The sequence below is a fragment of the Panulirus ornatus genome, chromosome 70 (assembly GCF_036320965.1).
Source record: "Panulirus ornatus isolate Po-2019 chromosome 70, ASM3632096v1, whole genome shotgun sequence".
Classification (NCBI taxonomy): Eukaryota; Metazoa; Arthropoda; class Malacostraca; order Decapoda; family Palinuridae; genus Panulirus; species Panulirus ornatus.
In genome coordinates, this window is record NC_092293.1 from 2,320,355 (window position 1) to 2,336,619 (window position 16,265).

Here is a 16,265-nt window from a genome sequence, read left to right on the forward strand (position 1 = left end):
TTTTTTTTTTTTTTTTTTTTAATTTTCCAAAAGGAACAGAGAACGGGGCCAGGTAAGGATATTCCCTCAAAGGCCCATTCCCCTGTTCTTAACGCTACCTCGCTAACGCGGGAAATGGCGAATAGTTAAAAAATAAAAGATATATATATATATATATATATATATATATATATATATATATATATATATATATAAATAAACCAGAAAATATATTTTCCTCTGGGTATCTAAAAAAATACAGTACATAGAGATAGCTTAAGGCAGGAGTATTTCATCTTTTAACAAAGTATTTACCTCTACGTCCTTTATCTTTCGTCATCATTTCTTATGTTTACTATCAAGACTGTCTTTTATCTAACGTAAAAATTTTGTATAGTTATTTGATTAATGTTCTCCAACGACGCGTTGTATATAACTTCGTTAGTGAAGTTCATTTCTTGTAATGGATCATGCACTACAAAGTTGTGTCTATCCACACAAGTGTTACACGTCCCAGGTAAAGATATATTCTAGAGATAGTGTATATCTAACATATATATGTGTTTTTATGAATATTTATAAAAAGTTTTCCTGAGGGACAATACCTAAGACTTTCGTATTAAAGTTGATCAGTTGTAAGTGATCAAGCATTACAAAGGTGTGTCCATTACCACAGGTGCTACTGATCCCGGGTAAAGGTATTTCATCATCTTTGTATCTTTAACCTTTCTAGTTATAGATGTTTCATCCCTGATTCCATCCTCACAATGGATGTATGTGGTTTGTGTTGTCTTAACATATCATTAGTCAGTTGAAGTGGAGAACATGCTTCTGAGCCTAGCCACTCTACTCTGTCTTCCACATGCTATTCAAGAGGTGTTACCGGATTCCACCTATAATTGTTTACGTCGAACGTAAGAAGCTACCTTTAGGTTGTTGAAATTCACATATCATTTCTTTATTTGTCATTTAACGAACGTTAGTTTGTCAAACTGCATTTTTGTGTCTTGTTGATATAGATAAAAGTTATCTCTGAAAAATTATATCAATTGATAAGGAATATCTTTAAGGAAAACGTAGATAATTTTTGTTACAGCGTTCATCACAAAAACATAAAGAAGTCTATTTTCCATTATATAATCAATGAATATTACTAAAGTTTAGAAGAATATAAACTCATAATTTGTTCAAGACCTTCTAAACCTTGTGCTGATAATAACTACATCACTTTTCTTTAGACAATATCGTTTTAATGCTTAAAACCCGGATAAAAAGCTTGTAATATAAAATTTGATGGTATTATGTTAATCTTTATCATTGATGGTATTATGTTAATCTTTATATATGTTAATTCTACCGGTTTCACGTTACATATATTTCTGTACCCTGTGCTCCAGAAAAGTTATGGGATTTTATTGATTATCGTATAATTCGTCAAAATAAAATATTTCGCAAATTTTCAATATGAATCCACAAGGAAAATACATTTTTGTCATTTGTATTATATGATAATCAGTAATAGGTTCTTAGATAAAGTAAATGTGTAATACATTACTCGGGAGTAAATCCTTCGTCCATCACAATATACCGTAAGAGTATCTAAGGCTCACCCTAGCTGGGGTTTACATTGTTGAACAACGTAATGCTTTTTGGTCGGTTTAGGTTTCTTAATTGTTGACTACAGGGACGAGTTTATAAGGAAGTGAGGAATTTGGGAAGGGTTTATTGATGGGTGCCGGGAGTGTGGTGATGAAGGATCAGAGAAAATATATTATGTCGGACGGAAGTCAATAGATCCTGGTGCTCGACCCAGAACCTTGACTAATCGTCTATAAGAAAGTGGTTGTTTATGTTTGGCCAAGTCCCAGCTTGGCAGGGGATCTTGTCTTATGACACACTCTTATCTGGATTCATTTGTCTTATAAAGTTTTTTCATAGTTTGAACTGATAAAAACATTAAAGAATCAGAATTTCATCTAAACACATTTTGATAGAGTGCATACCTACTATGTAAATTTTGAATTGATTTTGTGAGCTCTATAATTCTTGTAATGGAAAACTAGTTGTCTTGATTTGTAATTGACTCCTAAAAAAAGAAAAGGATGCATGACTTAGATTTGATAAATCTTTCAAGAAACAATTCCCTTCAATTTTTGTCAATTCAGCCAATAGTGGCTTGTGTCAGTGTGTCTGTCCTTCAGTATAGCAAGTCAAGCATTACTCCACCGTACAACAACTACAACATGGCTTGTGTCAGTGTGTCTGTCCCTCAGTACAGCAAGTCAAGCATTACTCCACCGTACAACAACTACAACATGGCTTGTGTCAGTGTGTCTGTCCCTCAGTACAGCAAGTCAAGCATTACTCCACCGTACAACAACTACAACATGGCTTGTGTCAGTGTGTCTGTCCCTCAGTACAGCAAGTCAAGCATTACTCCACCGTACAACAACTACAACATGGCTTGTGTCAGTGTGTCTGTCCCTCAGTATAGCAAGTCAAGCATTACTCCACCGTACAACAACTACAACATGGCTTGTGTCAGTGTGTCTGTCCTTCAGTATAGCAAGTCAAGCATTACTCCACCGTACAACAACTACAACATGGCTTGTGTCAGTGTGTCTGTCCCTCAGTACAGCAAGTCAAGCATTACTCCACCGTACAACAACTACAACATGGCTTGTGTCAGTGTGTCTGTCCCTCAGTACAGCAAGTCAAGCATTACTCCACCGTACAACAACTACAACATGGCTTGTGTCAGTGTGTCTGTCCCTCAGTATAGCAAGTCAAGCATTACTCCACCGTACAACAACTACAACATGGCTTGTGTCAGTGTGTCTGTCCTTCAGTATAGCAAGTCAAGCATTACTCCACCGTACAACAACTACAACATGGCTTGTGTCAGTGTGTCTGTCCCTCAGTATAGCAAGTCATGCATTACTCCACCGTACAACAACTACAAGGTCACAAATGAGGGGACAAATAACATATAGGTTGGGTCACGGAAAATGTCTAATGAGCTGAGGAAAAGGAAGGACATTACATACACTGGCTTTATCAGTGAATCATTTTGTGATGGTTGTGAAATATTGGTCATGTGTAGAAGATGGTCCTTGTACATGAATCAGGACAAATATTAGTTTCATGATATGTTATGATGGTATATCTAGCTGGTGAACTGATATGTGATATGATAAATGTGATCTGTCTTGTTCTATACTTCTCTTTGGAAATGTTAACTTTAGATTTAAATCAAATTTTTCCAACATGCAATGAAATCGTGTTTGCGAGTTAAACAGAATCTTATGACATTGCAGGAAGATCTTAACAGGGTATCGTTGTAAAGTGTACAATGGCCAGTGATATTCACCGTAGACATATGTTTACACTGTGTACACATAGCATGAACTACAGTATCATCTTAAGATGTGGAAATAAAACTATCAAGGCAGGAGAAGGATTTAGGTGTCATCATTAGTAGAGATGTAAAGCCAAGACAACAGTGTATTAATGTACGTAATAAGACTAACAGACAACTTGGTGTCATGTGTTAGTAGCAAGAATGAACAGGTAATATTACAGCTATAGTTAGTCACACACCACTTACATTATGACCTACAATATTGATCACTGTATTAGAGTGTACAAACATTTCTCCACGATTATTGAGCGAAGATGACAACATTGATAGCAAGCCTCAGAATCCTCCCTTATGATGAAGATAACAAGACTTGTAATGAGCGATATGATAGAGGTTTACAACACCAGGTATGTTTACTGATGATGCTACATCTTACTTACATTGTGGTGGTTGTATACACAACTTCTCTCCTTCTCTTACCTGGATTTATCACAGTGGATGAGGCGGGGCATCGTGACGTCACAGGCAAGTCCCTCCCCCCGCCAGATCCAAACATGTGTTGTGTCTGGTGATGGCGGTTCAAGATTTCCCACATTTATATTGATCTTTACATTATCATCCACTCCCAAAGTCACCTGGCATTCTTGTGTTTCAACAACAGACGTGATATATGCAACACCAGGCAAACATTGTACCATTATCTGATAGGTTAATTGGTGCACAATCAAGAACCAGTGAATTTCATCGCCGCCATAAGTAAGTAAGGAAGGTGACTTTAATGATGATAAATACGACCTGGTATGGCTGTGTCTACACACTACCGCCATCTGGTCAACCTGGTACGTACGAACCTTAACCTTAAAGTGGCCCACGTAAACGCCAACTTAAAATCTATCCATTTAACTCTGTCATTCATATGTAAACCTTCCACTTGCATTATATTAACAAGTACTCTAAGATACGTCATACAAACAAGGTTTAAAGCTGAAACTCGAACTTTTAAGTCCGTCAATTTAACTTCTACTTTAGAATTAGCAAAAAATGCGAATTTTTAATTCCGCCAAATGCAGCTTGTGTATGTAATGCTTCATTTAATTAAACATTTTTAAAGTCAGTTAAATTAATGGTATCCTTTGATGTTCATCATTAAAACATAAACCTATGAACTCTGTCTCTAGAACTAAGCACAAACTTTTACGTTCCATCATAGGAAAGGAAACTTGCAAAATCTATCAAAATTCGTCACATAACGCGAACTTTTCAACCTTCCATTTACCTGGGCCACTCTTCCCTGGCTGCCATTCATATTTTGTACTTTTAAACTGTGACTTTATTACACTTTCGTTCATTCATCATGACTTTATTACACTTTCGTTCATTCATCATGACTTTATTACACTTTCATTCATTCATCATGACTTTATTACACTTTCATTCATTCATCATGACTTTATTACACTTTCATTCATTCATCATGACTTTATTACACTTTCATTCGTTCATCATGACTTTATTACACTTTCATTCATTCATCATGACTTTATTACACTTTCATTCATTCATCATGACTTTATTACACTTTCATTCATTCATCATGACTTTATTACACTTTCATTCATTCATCATGACTTTATTACACTTTCATTCATCATTCATCATGACTTTATTACACTTTCATTCATCATTCATCAACTAGTTCGTCTCACTGATATTCCATTCATAAACTTCATTTGTGCATCTCATAGTTTGACCGCCATGTTGCATGTTTCCTTAATGTTTATAATTCTTTGTGTATTTAATAATAGAAGATTCAGTGATATTTCTCGTGGTACTGGAGTTAGAGTTAATAACTGAGATGGCATTATAATCTCTAACTCCAGTACCACGAGAAATATCATTGAATCTTCTATCATTAAATGCACAAAGAATTATAATCTTGATATAAGTGATTGTCTATACAAATTGCATAAATTTAGTGTTGATAAAATTTGTAAGGAATTCATCTTGTCCCCATGATTAGTTTATGATACGCTTGTTGTCTGTCTTGGACAATCACATGTTTACCAAATGGCGTACTAGTTACGTCTCTTCGTTGTATATCAACTGACTGTTATATTTCTCTCTTGTGTCTCCCCTGATGATGTGAGTTTTACACGAATCTGCACTTGGGAACTTATCGTGTTTATTTTCCCCGTGGACTCATAGGAATATACTTGATCACGCGCAGAATTGTGATCCTTTCCAATATATAATATATATATATATATATATATATATATATATATATATATATATATATATATATATATATATATATATATACATATATATATATATATATATATACATACATATATACATCCTTCAGTATGTTTACTTTCGATACTGAGGAACAGAAGAATAAGCCAAACAAGTAAATTTCGTCAAAGACATCTCTCTTTTCTTAACGCTGCCTCGCAAAGATTTTCATTAATTCAAATTGAAGAAACAGACGTATTTTTCTATTGTCTGGTTAGCTCAGTGGTAGAGCGTGAGTCTTACACACTCAAGGTCGTGGGTTCGAGACCCACACCAGACATATTTTTTGTTTTTTTCTTTTTTCATTTTGTCCGCATCACATGTGTGCAACATTCAGTATGTTCGTTCAACGTTATAGTGAAGATCTTCACAATAAATTGAGGTTTTCGACCTTATCTGAAAGGGTCAGGTCCACCAAGACGTCCTTGAAATCTTCCAGAAGCTTCTGGCGATCCTCCTCCAACTGCTGGGCACATCAGAGTTAACATGGGCCGGACATCGGTTGTGGAACGACTTAATCTGCTTCCGGTAGTTAGCAGGGATGATAATGAGGGCTCTGACCTCATACCAGGTCAGCTTAGTTCCAGTCTATTTCTTAGTTCCAGTCTATTGCTTAGTTCCAGTCTATTGCAACGAAAATAAAAAAGTAAAACTCAATTCTTCGTGGAAAATTGAGAGGAAAACACGACAGCAACATGGAGACTTACCCTGTGGTTATTTTGCCGGCTAGTCGGCAACGGTCGGTCAAACAGTATTTTGCCGTGGTAATCTCACTGCTTCATATAATACTATGTCACAAAATATGTTCTTGGGGGCGTAGCTCAGTGGTAGAGCGCTCGCTTGGCATGCGAGAGGACCCGGGTTCAAACCCCGGCGCCTCCATTTTTTATTTGGAAAATTCATTGCTTTCAGTCTTGTATATATATATATATATATATATATATATATATATATATATATATATATATATATATATATATGTACATATATGCATATATCGTCCGATCAGTCAAGTTAAGCAACGTTGGGTCTGGTTAGTACTTGGATGGGTGACCGTCTGGGAACACCAGATGCTGTTATCCCTGGGGATAGGGAAGAAAGTATACTTGCCACGTATTCCCTGCGTGTCGTACAAGGTGACTAAAAGGGGAGGGAGCGGGAGACTGGAAATCCTCTCCTCTCTTTTTCAATTTTCCAAAAGACGGAACAGAGAAGATATAAAGATATTGTAAAGATGTAATTAATATAAGATATAAGAATGAATGGAAGATACGGATGTAGCTGAAACAAGGAATAATGAAGATTAAGGTGCAATGAAAATTATTCTGTGGTGAAGATGAATGTATATGTTGAGATTTTGTATTGAACATCAAGAAGTAATGATAATGATGAGAGTGTAGTGACGATGAGGGTTTAGTTAGGGAGTGGTGACAATTGCCTTTACAATGAAAATAAGGAGGTAATACAATGAGGAACACAAACGCCAGGGATAATATATATATATATATATATATAATATATATAATATAATATATATATATATATATATATAATATATATATATATATATATATACACTTATGTGTGTGTGTGTGTTGTGTGTGTGTGTGTGTGTGTGTGTGTGTGTGTGTTTGTGTGTGTGTGTGTGTGCGGATAAACTTTAATGCTGGCCAGGGTTTACTGGTGATGCCTTTGACCTAAAATGTACGTTCAAGCCCTTAGGCTTATCATAATCTTCACTACAACCTCATCTTCATATGACCTTATCTTGACTAAGCTGGTTTCAAGGAAGGCTTTAGATTTTACCCGCTCACACAAACAACGTACTTACACGGGGCCCCACGAGTGTAAAACCCCCTCCTAATACAGTGCAAATACATGATTACACACACCTACACACCACCACCACCACTAACAATACACAGAGAAATAGCCTTTTTGATTGGCTTTGGATCCGTCCTTGAACGTAGTTTGGAGGATTTGGGGGATCAGGTCAATATGGTTAAGTTCACTACAACCTCATACTCACTAAAGTGTATCTTCACTACTAGCTTATTCTCACTAAATTATATCTTCGCTATACCCTCTTATTCACTACACCGTTATTTTTACCATACCATCATCATTGTACTCCCTGATGTTCACTAAAAGTAGTTCTTATCTTCACTACATAATCATTTTGAATGAACTTTACTCTTCAATAATCCTTATCTCTACTACATTCGTATCTTCACTACATTCGTATCTTCACTACAACCTATCTTGACAATATCCTTATCATCACTATACTCTTCTTCACTACACTCTCATCTTAACATCATCCTTCTGTTTACCGAACTTAGTTCAAAGTCTGACTTGAACGTAGCTTTGGAAAGTTTGTGTTCCTCATTGTGTTACCTCCTTATTATCATTGTAAAGGCAATTGTCACCACTCCCTAACTAAACCCTCATCATCACTACACTCTCATCATTATCATTACTTCTTGATGTTCAATACAAAATTTTAACATATACATTCATCTTCACTACAGAATAATTTGGATTGCATCTTAATCTTCATTACTCCTTGTTTCAGCTACAACCGTATCTTCCATTCATTCTTATATCTTATATTAGTTACATCTTTACAATATCTTTATATCTTCTCTGTTCCGTCTTTTGGAAAATTGAGAATGAGAGTAAAGGATTTCCGGCCTTCTTCTCCCTCCCCTTTTAGTCGCCTTGTACGCCACGCAGGGAATACGTGGCAAGTATACTTTCTTCCCTATCCCCAGGGATAACAGCATCTGGTGTTCCCAGACGGTCACCCATCCAAGTACTAACCAGACCCAACGTTGCTTAACTTCCCTGATCGGACGATATATATATATATATATATATATATATATATATATATATATATATATATATATATATATATATATATATATATATTATATATATACAAGACTGAAAACAATGAATTTCCTAAATAAAAAAATGGAAGCGCCGGGGTTTGAACCCGGGACCTCTCGCATGCCAAGCGAGTGCTCTACCACTGAGCTACGCCCCCAAGAACATTTTTTTGGACTTAGTATTATATGAAGCACTGAGATTACCACGGCTAAATACTGTTTGACCGACCGTTGCCGACTAGCCGGCAAAATAACCACAGGGTAAGTCTCCATGTTGCTGTCGTGTTTTCCTCTTAATTTTCCACGAAGAAATGAGTTTTAATTTTCTATTGTCGTTGCAATAGACTGGAACTAAGCAATAGACTGGAACTAAGCAATAGACTGGAACTAAACAATAGACTGGAACTAAGCTGACCTGGTATGAGGTCAGAGCCCTCATTATCATCCCTGCTAACTACCGGAAGCAGATTAAGTCGTTCCACAACCGATGTCCGGCCCATGTTAACTCTGATGTGCCCAGCAGTTGGAGGAGGATCGCCAGAAGCTTCTGGAAGATTTCAAGGACGTCTTGGTGGACCTGACCCTTTCAGATAAGGTCGAAAACCCCAATTTATTGTGAAGATCTTCACTATAACGTTGGACGAACATACTGAATGTTGCACACATGTGATGCGGACAAAATGAAAAAAGAAAAAGACCAAAATTATGTCTGGTGTGGGTCTCGAACCCACGACCTTAAGTGTGTAAGACTCACGCTCTACCACTGAGCTAACCAGACAATAGAAAAATACGTCTGTTTCTTCAATTTAAATTAATGAAAATCTTTGCGAGGCAGCGTTTAGAAAAGAGATGCATTTGACGAAATTTACTTACTTGGCTCCTTCTTATGGCCCTCATTATCGAAAGTAAACATACTGAAGGATATATATATATATATATATATATATATATATATATATATATATATATATATATATATATATATATATATATATTGGAAAGGATCACAATTCTGCGCGTGATCAAGTATATTCCTATGAGTCCACGGGGAAAATAAACACGATAAGTTCCCAAGTGCAGATTCGTGTAAAACTCACATCATCAGGGGAGACACAAGAGAGAAATATAACAGTCAGTTTATATACAACGAAGAGACGTAACTAGTACGCCATTTGGTAAACATGTGATTGTCCAAGACAGACAACAAGCGTATCATAAACTAATCATGGGGACAAGATGAATTCCTTACAAATTTTATCAACACTAAATTTATGCAATTTGTATAGACAATCACTTATATCAAGATTATAATTCTTTGTGCATTTAATGATAGAAGATTCAATGATATTTCTCGTGGTACTGGAGTTAGAGATTATAATGCCATCTCAGTTATTAACTCTAACTCCAGTACCACGAGAAATATCACTGAATCTTCTATTATTAAATACACAAAGAATTATAAACATTAAGGAAACATGCAACATGGCGGTCAAACTATGAGATGCACAAATGAAGTTTATGAATGGAATATCAGTGAGACGAACTAGTTGATGAATGATGAATGAAAGTGTAATAAAGTCATGATGAATGATGAATGAAAGTGTAATAAAGTCATGATGAATGAATGAAAGTGTAATAAAGTCATGATGAATGAATGAAAGTGTAATAAAGTCATGATGAATGAACGAAAGTGTAATAAAGTCATGATGAATGAATGAAAGTGTAATAAAGTCACAGTTTAAAAGGACAAAATATGAATGGCAGCCAGGGAAGAGTGGCCCAGGTAAATGGAAGGGTTGAAAAGTTTGCGTTATGTGATGAATTTTGATAGATTTTTCAAGTTTCCTTTCCTATGATGGAACGTAAAAGTTTGTGCTTAGTTCTAGAGACAGAGTTCATAGGTTTATGTTTTAATGATGAACATCAAAGGATACCATTAATTTAACTGACTTTAAAAATGTTCAATTAAATGAAGCATTTCATACACAAGCTGCTTTTTGGCGGAGTTAAAAATTCACCTTTTTTTGCTACTTCTAAAGTAGGTGTTAACTTGACTGACTTAAAAGTTCGAGTTTCAGCTTTAAACCTTGTGTTTGTATGACGTATCTTAGATTACTTGTTAATATAATGCAAGTGGAAGGTTTACTTTTAAAAGATGGTGTTTAAATGTTAATTAATGAATGACAGTTAATTGGATAGATTTTAAGTTCGCGTTTGCGTGGGCCACTTTAAGGTTAAGGTTCGTACGTACCAGGTTGACCAGATGGCGGTAGTGTGTAGACACAGCCATACCAGGTCGTATTTATTATCATTAAAGTCACCTTCCTTACTTACTTATGGCGGCGATGAAATTCACTGGTTCTTGATTGTGCACCAATTAACCTATCAGATAATGGTACAATGTTTGCCTGGTGTTGCATATATCACGTCTGTTGTTGAAACACAAGAATGCCAGGTGACTTTGGGAGTGGATGATAATGTAAAGATCAATATAAATGTGGGAAATCTTGAACCGCCATCACCAGACACAACACATGTTTGGATCTGGCGGGGGGAGGGACTTGCCTGTGACGTCACGATGCCCCGCCTCCAGCCTGGCGCCGCTCTGTGTGTGTGTGTGTGTGTGTGTGTGTGTGTGTGTGCATTATGGGAGAGAGTTATACACTCGTGTTGTCCCGTCTCTTAACCTTATAAGTATATACTATACATTTGCTCCTGGAATTGGTTCAGTTTAGTAAGTTAGAGAGAACTTCCAAATTTATTTTCTCCTGGCAAGATGGCCGGGTGGTTTAAGGCGCTGCTTTCAAATCATTGTCTGGTCTTCCGGGCGTGGGTTCGAGTCCCGCTCCTGATAAACATTTATCTTTCTTTTTTCCATAAAACATGACTAACCCAGAGACAGCAGGAACCAACAGTTGGTTGGGACACAAGATATACACTAATCCCTGGGATGCTTCCATCCAATGGAAAATGAAAAACATACAATTGGAAAAACTTATTTTTTCCTGAAAACATGTTGACTTATATTCATTTAATGGTTACGAAAACTAAACAATATACACCAAGATGACTACAGGTTCAAAATACTGTTACAAGGACAGATCAAGACAAAATCATGGTTTGTGGAGTTTAATTCTTTTAACTCAGTGTAACACCGGTATGTGGTATATTTAGACCATATTGTCTTGTTATATTAGGAAGACGAAACTGTATTGAATGTTTTACCGTTATTATCATTATAGTACAGTACTATTTATCATAATTACATCATTATTATTATTATTATTATTATTATTATCATTATAGTACAGTACTATTTATCATAATTACATCATTATTATTACTATTATTATCATTATTATCATTATAGTACAGTACTATTTATCATAATTACATCATTATTATTACTATTATTATTATCAACAATTTTATTATCATTATAGTACAGTACTATTTATCATAATTACATCATTATTATCACTATCATCATTATTATTATCATTATTATTATCATTATTGTTATTATCATTATTTTCATTATTATCATTATTATCATTATTACTATCATTATTGTCATTATTATCAATATCATAATTATCATAATTATTATTATTATTATTATTATTATTATTATTATATTATTATTATTATTATTATCATCATCATCATCATTATTAGCATCATCATTACTATTATGTATCATTAATATTATCGTCATCATTATCATTATTATTACCATTATCACTATTATTATCATTATCATTATCATCATTATTATCATTATTGTAATCATTATGATTATAATTATCATTAAGTATAATATGATATCTGGTACTGAAGGATACGGTATGCTGGTTATCAAGTGGGAAGTTAGATATGGTATGGATTGTCACTTCACATGTAGGTTAGTAGGAAATATATTGTGTACCTAACGTGTGTTGTTGGGCATTATAATCGTCCGATAATGATAATGATTAAATCTTATTTCCTGATCTTATCAGTTTTAAAACCAGATATATGAAATATCTTTCGTTGACCATATTTTTGTCTACAGTTCAGTATGTACATGTGTGGTCTTAAGATTTAGGTGACTAAGTATTGGAATTCACTGGCAGGTGTGGTGCGCATTATCACCGAGCCTGAGTCTCAAAGATCAAGGTCATGGGTTCGAATCTCCAACATTCAGTATGTTCATCCAACGTTATAGTGAAGATCTTGACGATGAATTAGAATTTTGACATTATCTGAAAGCGATGGGTCAAAGATTAGTGATTTTAAGAGTTTAGTGAGATAGTATTGAAGTGGAGAGAGTAGTGGCTGAGGCCAAGAACCAGTGGTGTCCAGAGAGTAGTGAAGATAATGACCCTTGTCCTGCCCCATTAGGTCAGGTCAAATGGCACTTAGCGAGGTAGCGAGTTAGAGTCAAGAACAGAGGCAAGAATTTTGGGAGCAAGTGAGTGAGTGTGTCAGCAGTTATGATGCAAGAGACCAGGTATTAGTGATGGTGATTTAAATGCGTAGGTAAGTAATGTGGCAGTGGAAGGTATAACTGAGGTGCATGGAAATGGTGAACAAGTTGTGTTGTGTGTGTGTAAAGGACTGGTGATTGGGAATACCTGGTTTGTAAAATGTGATATACATAAATATACGTATGTGAGTAGGAGAGATGGCCAGTGGGCATGACTGGATTACATGTTAATTGAAAGGCGTGTAAAAGAAAGACTTTTGGATGTAAATGTGCTGAAAGGGGCAGCTGGTGTGATGTTTGATCACCATCTTGTGGAGACGACATTGAAGATCTGAAGAGGTTTTCGAATGAGGAAACAATGTCGGGGAGAAGAGGTGGCGAGAGGAAGTGAACTTGGAAAAGAGACTTGTGTGAAGAAATACCAAGAGAGATTGAGTGCCACATACACTCTTACTGTGTAAATATCCCTTTCTATGAGATGACGTAAAGATGTTGATGAACAGAGGAGTTGGGATATGACATGAAAAAGTTGGAGAATAAATGAAGGAAAGATTGAGATATACAGATGACTGGCGGACCGCCATGATGGTTGTCAATCTAGCCAGCTGGGTTATTATTTATAAGTTGTGTTTAGTTGTAGGTCCAAGTTTGTTGTCATGATATAATGTTGACTGCCAGTGAGTACCTGGCTGGCGCGGGTGCCACAAGGCTGGGTCAAGTGTAGTGTAAGTGTGGTCTAGGGATGGTGTGTGTACCACTTGTAGATGATGGGCCGCATCATGACCTGCCGGTTATAACATCTTGACCAACACCTGCTGCTGCTACACTTGCAACTCTCCTTTTCTAAGACCGTTTTTATGCTTCATGTAACTTTGTCTTTTTTAAATTATTCTAAAGCTATAACTACAAAATTATTTTTACTATGTAGTTTCTGTGAAAATATACTCTGAAAGCACATCGCTGTCGTCTTCCAGGCATTGCCCATCTGATACAATAATTGGTGGCAGGTGACAGTTGATATAGAGTGATTGAGGCCAGCGTGACCATGTGGGGTTTGTAACTGGTTGAGGCCAGCGTGACCACGTGGGGTTTGTAACTGGTTGTGGCCAGTGTGACCACGTGGGGTTTGTAACTGGTTGAGGCCAGCGTGACCACGTGGGCTTGTGGCTGGTTGAGGCCAGCGTGACCACGTGGGCTCGTGACTGGTTGAGGCCAGCGTGACCAAGTTGGGTCGTGACTGGTTGAGGCCAGCGTGACCACGTGGGGTTGTGACTGGTTGAGGACAGCGTGACCAAGTTGGGTCGTGACTGGTTGAAGCCAGCGTGACCACGTGGGGCTTGTGACTGGTTGAGGCCAGCGTGACCACGTGGGGTTGTGAATGGTTGAGGCCAGCGTGACCACGTGGGGTTTGTGACTGGTTGAGGCCAGTGTGACCAGGTGGGGTTGTGACTGGTTGAGGCCAGCGTGACCACGTAGGGTTGTGACTGGTTAAGGCCAGCGAGACCACGTGGGGTTGTGACTGGTTGAGGCCAGGGTGACCACGGGGGTTGTGACTGGTTGAGGCTAGCGTGACCACGTGGGTTTGTGACTGGTTGTGGGCATGCGTGATCATGTGGGGCTTCTGACAGGTTGAGGCCAGCGTGACCACGTGGGGTTGTGACTGGTTGAGGCTAGCGTGACCACGTGGGGCTTGTGACTGGTTGAGGCCAGCGTGACCACGTGGGGTTGTGACTGGTTGTGGGCAGCATTACCACATGGGGCTTGTGACTGGTTGAGGGCAGCGTGACACGTTGGGTTGTACCTCGTTGAGGCCAGCGTGACCATTTGGGGTTGTGACTGGTTGAGGGCAGCGTCACCACGTGGGGTTGTGACTGGTTGAGGCCAGGGTGACCGCGTGTGGTTTTGACTAGTTGAAGCCAGGGTGACCACATGGGGTTGTGACTGGTTGAGGCCAACGTGACCACGTGGGGCTTGTGACCGGTAGAGGCTAGCGTGACCACGTGGGCTTGTGACTGGTTGAGGCCAGCGTGACCACGTGGGCTCGTGACTGGTTGAGGCCAGCGTGACCAAGTTGGGTCGTGACTGGTTGAGGCCAGCGTGACCACGTGGGGCTTGTGACTGGTTGAGGACAGCGTGACCACGTGGGGTTGTACCTCGTTGAGGCCAGCGTGACCACGTGGGGTTGTGACTGGTTGAGGACAGCGTGACCACGTGGGGTTGTGACTGGGGTGTTGACGTGTTGTGGTCGGCGTCCACAAGGTCGTTATCTTAGTATTTCAGGAACGGAGGAAGATCCACAGTGGACGTTTTACAAACACAATGTTGAATCATCACAACTTTTACCGAATCTGATTGAAATCAATGAATGAAATATGTCAAATATCAAGAAAAATAAGACAAAAGAAAAGTGATGTTTATTAATTCTTTCATTTTTCTTACGACGATCATGTGAAATAATTGCCAGATACCCCGTGCAGTGCTAACCCAGCGACCATACTTGACGGTTTTATTGTAGTACGATCCATTTTGGGGATGCCAGAGCCCAGGAAACTTCTCATATTCATCAAGTTAGGTTATCATTTCTCTCTGTCCCACTCCGTGATCAAGATAAAACACATCGGATAACCAGAACAACGCCAACACCCCTCCTGACTGACCACCAACGACCTACTGAAACCTTTTGACCACCAAAGTTGATGACCCAAATTTTATATGGCGCTAGATTCTCTCCCGAAAAGCGCTAAAAAAGCGTTAAACTTGCTAAAATGACAGCGAAAAAATGCTCTTCGAATTATTTCTGCTCTTTGACGTGCCAAATGATTAATGACAGGTACAACTGACTGCTTTAACACTAAAATACTCACCATTATTCCAGATCTGCTAATTACCAATTCGCAGTCTCTTCGTCCTCGGTGACCTGGGGTTGTGGTGGTCTATGTGAGGGTCCAGGTTGTGGTTGTGATAACTCGTATCTTTTCAATAATCCAGTGTTTTTTCAGTACTTCCTCAGGCAGTTCATAATCATAACAACAGTTTCCATTTCATCTTAGTCCATACTTGATAGTTAGTATTGCATTTAAGCTTTTGATAATCAATATCGAAGCTTTCACTTCACGATGTTCATATAACTAAAGCTTTCCTCCAGTTGCATCCTTGTACGAGGCTGTTTCATCCCAGAGTGCCAGGGTCACAGTGTTCTGCTTCCACAATACATGATGAAGCTTCCTCAACTGGAACTCAATGCGTGTAAGAATTTCTTCGTTAT

At 37.8% G+C, this 16,265-nt stretch overlaps 2 non-coding genes across 2 annotated transcripts; both read left to right on the top strand.

The window, feature by feature from the left end:
• The first annotated feature begins 5,846 nt into the window (after nt 1-5,846).
• On the top strand, nt 5,847-5,918 carry TRNAV-UAC (transfer RNA valine (anticodon UAC)). Its single transcript has one exon. It is a non-coding gene; the product is annotated as a tRNA-Val (tRNA).
• A 530-nt stretch (nt 5,919-6,448) lies between these two features.
• TRNAA-GGC (transfer RNA alanine (anticodon GGC)) lies at nt 6,449-6,520 on the top strand. The gene has a single exon. It is a non-coding gene; the product is annotated as a tRNA-Ala (tRNA).
• The last annotated feature ends 9,745 nt before the right edge of the window (nt 6,521-16,265 follow it).